We start from the raw sequence: 4079 nt of genomic DNA on the forward strand, positions 1-4079 counted from the left end.
AAGAAAGAGGCTCCTGATGTGTTGTGTGCTGGCAATACTTCAAAAGTCAATTCCTTCACTTACAGTAAGTCAAGGAGGGAGGTGGAAACACCTCATGAAAAGGAACATTGACACCAAGAGAGTGAGGCTTACATATCTGTTAGCCAGAGTGCATTCGGTGGCCTTTGGAGATGCTTCCGTCTCTGTGGGACATTAGAAAGCTACGAAGCCATCCCTGTAGCTTTTTCGTTCTTCAACTCAACAAATGTACTTTGCTTAAACTGTGTTGCAGGCACTGCGGACTCTGGAGGGTTGGTTTTCTAGGGATAGTCTAACAGATTCCTGCAAATCTGGTGACTTAAAGCCATGGACATTTATTCCCTTGCAGTGCTGGCGATGAGAAATCTGCCGTCAGGGGTTGGGGGCCACACCCATGTGGAAGCTCTAGCCAAGACCCCTTCCTGTCTCTTCTGACTTCCTCTCTTTGTGGCGGGGTCCCTTCTCCGTGTCCCATGGTGACTTCTCTCTGCGTTTCTCTCCTCCGTCCCTGCTCACACACCGGCTGTCAGAGGTAGGGGCCCCGTGGGCTGCATCACCTGGAGAGAGTTAGTTCTATCTGCAGAAACACTTTCACACATACCGAGGGCGGGGTCTGAGACTTATCTTTTCAGGGGCCACCACTGAAGCCACCACTCGGGGGACTCAGGGGGAAAGGACAGGTCTGCTGTTCGGGCGGGGGGGGGGGCGCACTCAGTCTGTGTGGGAGAGAAATAGTTAAACAACACTGCCAAGAAGGTAATCACAGGGCTGGGGATTTAGCTCAGTGGTTTTGCCGCCTGCTGTGCAAGCGAAAGGACCTGAGTTCGATCCCCGGTACCAAAAAAACAACAACAAAAAAAGAAGGTAACCACAGGCAGAGATGCAGGCCAAGTGCTGAGCTTCTTCAGAGAGTCTGTGTTGGGAATTGACATGGAGGTGGAGGGGTGGGGATGGGGCGGAACTTTTCACCTTTGAACTCTGGTTTCTTGGCAGCCAGAAGTCGCCATCGGAAGCCATCAGGCTGAGACGCAAGTCTTGTCCAAATGGAGAGAGAGGGTGAGGTCTGTCCTAGCCAGAGCCAACCTTACCAGTTGTCTTGGGGTTTGGGGGTGTTGGCTGGGAAGCAAAGGATGGCCAAAGCCATAAAGGGTTGGGGGCGCGGAGCTGGAAGCCATGAATCAGGCCATGGATGCTGGGCAGAAGAAGGTTTGTGCCAAAGATCCAGTGGCTCCTGTCTGTCACCATCCCAGGTCAGAGCAGAGAGCCAGATGGGGTCACCGCTGGCCACAGCAGCTGCCTGGCCAGGTTTCCTTTACCCCACGACCTTGATTGGGGTCTTATTTGGCCCTTGGTGTAGTAGCTGCTGCCCCAAGGTGCCTAGGGCGAAAAACAGAGACACTTGGCTTAATTCTCTTTTTGCACTTTTTTTTTTTTTTTCCAGAAAAACACCCGAAGGATGTTCCAGTCTCCTGGGACTGTTCATTGGTGGGTTCCTGGTGACAGATACAGTGAAATTATTGTTAATATTCCCAGGTGTAATTTGCTCTCTGTTGAACATCTTTATTCTGAGGAGCACTTGCTAAAGTATCTGTGGGCAATGTTACCATCTCTGCAAGGTTTAGCTGTTTCCACAAAAATACAATAAATAAGCCTATTATCATAAAAAAGGTGAAGAATTGCTGAATCCAGGTGGAAGGCACATGGATGTTTATTGTTCTATTTTTTCAACTTTTCTCTATGCTTGAAACTCTCCGTAATAAAAACCAACTTGGGGTAAGATTGTGTATAGACAATTCTTGAAGCAGTCTTTATTGGCTTGTGTTTCGTGGTCTCCGGTGGGGAGAGGTAGATGGATCTGAGGGATAAGGAATCTTCTAAATATATCTGTGAACTTTTTTGGGTGTGGATGTGTATGTGTGTGTGTGAGGGGTCTCTTTTCTGGGAGGAAAGGTTTGTTGTTCGTAGCTTTCTCCTGATTCTCAAAGGTACCTTAACCCTCTGCCCCATTCCTTAAAACTCAAGACACATTTGCATACATTGTGCTTTCTGTAAGTGGCCACTAACAAGCAAATATTGTCCATTGCTGATTTATCATTAATACTTTGTTACAAAATTTCGATTCTAAATATAAATGACATGCAAATTACATACTCCTCCCTTTTTATGTCTATTAATTCTCTCTGCTTCCTTCCCTGTCCTTGTCTCTCTCCCCTTCTCTCCCCTCCGTTTCCTTCTCTCTTTCTTCTCTTCTTTTCAGAGAGAGTATCCAGCTCAGGCTGGCCTCGAACTTGCAGTCCTATGGCCTCAGTGTCTCAAGTGCTGGGATTACAGCCACTGCACTCGACTTCATGAACTCATTTCTTGATTTTTTCCTAATTAGTCCTTTTCTTATTTTAGTTGAATTCTTAGACTTCTGCACAGGTTTAAAAATTATTGGTGGCTGATATTAACAAATCTGTTTTCCATGGCACTATTTTAAAACTAAACTAATTATGTTGGTATCTTTCTAGGTTGTAACAATCATACAGATTTACTACATGCCATTTGAAGAATTAAAAAATGTGCAAAAGAGGGAAGCTTGCCCTCCATATCTAGGGTCCCACAGCCTCGGACTCAACGAATCCAAGGCTGAGAATATTTTTTTAAATATTACATCTCCTCTGAACATCTATGGGTTTTTTTTTGTCCTGATTCCCTACATAATGCAATACAATAACTATTTCTATAGTATTTACATTGCATTAAATATTATATGTCATTCTGATGTGACTTAAAGTAGCATCCAGGAGGATGTGCATTAATCTCATGCAAATAGAACCTATTCTTTTGGAATCTCGGGGTTCCTGGAACCCGTCCCCATCAGTCACTGTAGTGGGATGTATTTCTTGCTTTTGATATGCCTGCACCTATGCATATTTATTTATTTTTTATTTTTTTATTTTTTCGGTACCGGAGATCGAACTCAGGTCCTTGTGCTTGCGCAGCAGGCAGCAGAACCATTGAACTAAATCCCCGGCACCTATGCATATTTATGTATGAAACAAAATTAGATAAGACTGAATGTGCAAGTTTATATTATGCAAAAAAGAACACTTCAGACTGTGTACTTTTCCCGTGCTCCTCCAATGTTTATAAAGAAGCATTCAAATAGATTTCTCTGGTGTTTGTATTAAGCAGAGTTGTAAACGAACATTTGTAGGTTTTTGTGGTGGTGGAGGGATACCTTTCCCCTGAAATTTCTCATCTACTCTGAATATTTAGTCCCCGGAATTACTCTATCCATGCTAATTGCCTGTAGTTTCAATTTCTTTGATTGCACTGTGTTGCCACACAGATAGGCAACACAACTTGAGCTTTAGTTTGTTTTTTCATTGTTGTTGTTACTGAGGAAGAAACAAGGACAAAGCTGTCCCTGAGTTGTTGGAAATCTGCCTGGTCGGGGTAGGAAGAAACCTGACAAACTCACTGGGGCGGGCTTGTTCTTAGAGTTGTGCTATTTGGTAAAACTGGAATAGTGCTGAGAAACCTTGGGTCCAGCCACTCGCAGAGGAAACAGAGGGTGCCTGGCCTGCTATCCCCAGGGACATTAGGGACATCAGGGAGAAGAGGGCACCAGGGGGAAGTGAAGAGGTCGCAGTGTGGCGCTTTGCTTCCTCTGACTCTCAGCAGCACTCGGTAAGGCCCCGATCACCTGTAGGTTTTAGCCAGTTATCTGCTCACCCTGATCGCTCCATCGATGGGTGTGCTGCATTCCGGGTCCTGGTTTTAGTGCGTTACTTGTGATCATGTTGTAATTCTCATAACTCTGTGCGTTAGGGGTTGGCATCCCTGTCATGTAGGTGTGAAAGGTAAGGCACACAGAAGTTGGCTTATGTGCCCAAAGGCACGCAGCTGTCAAGTAGGAGAATGGGATTTGAACTAAGAAGGCTTCATCCTCATCCCACAAGCCATGCCCGTGTCAAGCCCCTCGCTAGGTGTTCAGTGACTCCATGTACGAGATGCCTGGGAAGTGCCTGCTGCATATGGACTCCAGGATGGTACTCTGGCGTCAGTCCCTAGAG

General features: G+C 45.6%; 1 long non-coding RNA gene across 1 annotated transcript; it reads left to right on the forward strand.

Moving 5' to 3' along the window:
• Positions 1 to 282: 282 nt before the first annotated feature.
• Positions 283 to 1786, forward strand: LOC147825386 (uncharacterized). Its single transcript, XR_015440766.1, has 3 exons — positions 283 to 550; positions 1012 to 1079; positions 1460 to 1786. It is a non-coding gene; the product is annotated as an uncharacterized LOC147825386 (long non-coding RNA).
• Positions 1787 to 4079: the final 2293 nt, after the last annotated feature.

This window comes from Heterocephalus glaber, unplaced genomic scaffold (assembly GCF_053883595.1).
Source record: "Heterocephalus glaber isolate CG9 unplaced genomic scaffold, H.glaber_assembly_v1.0 deba00001504, whole genome shotgun sequence".
Classification (NCBI taxonomy): domain Eukaryota; kingdom Metazoa; phylum Chordata; class Mammalia; order Rodentia; family Bathyergidae; genus Heterocephalus; species Heterocephalus glaber.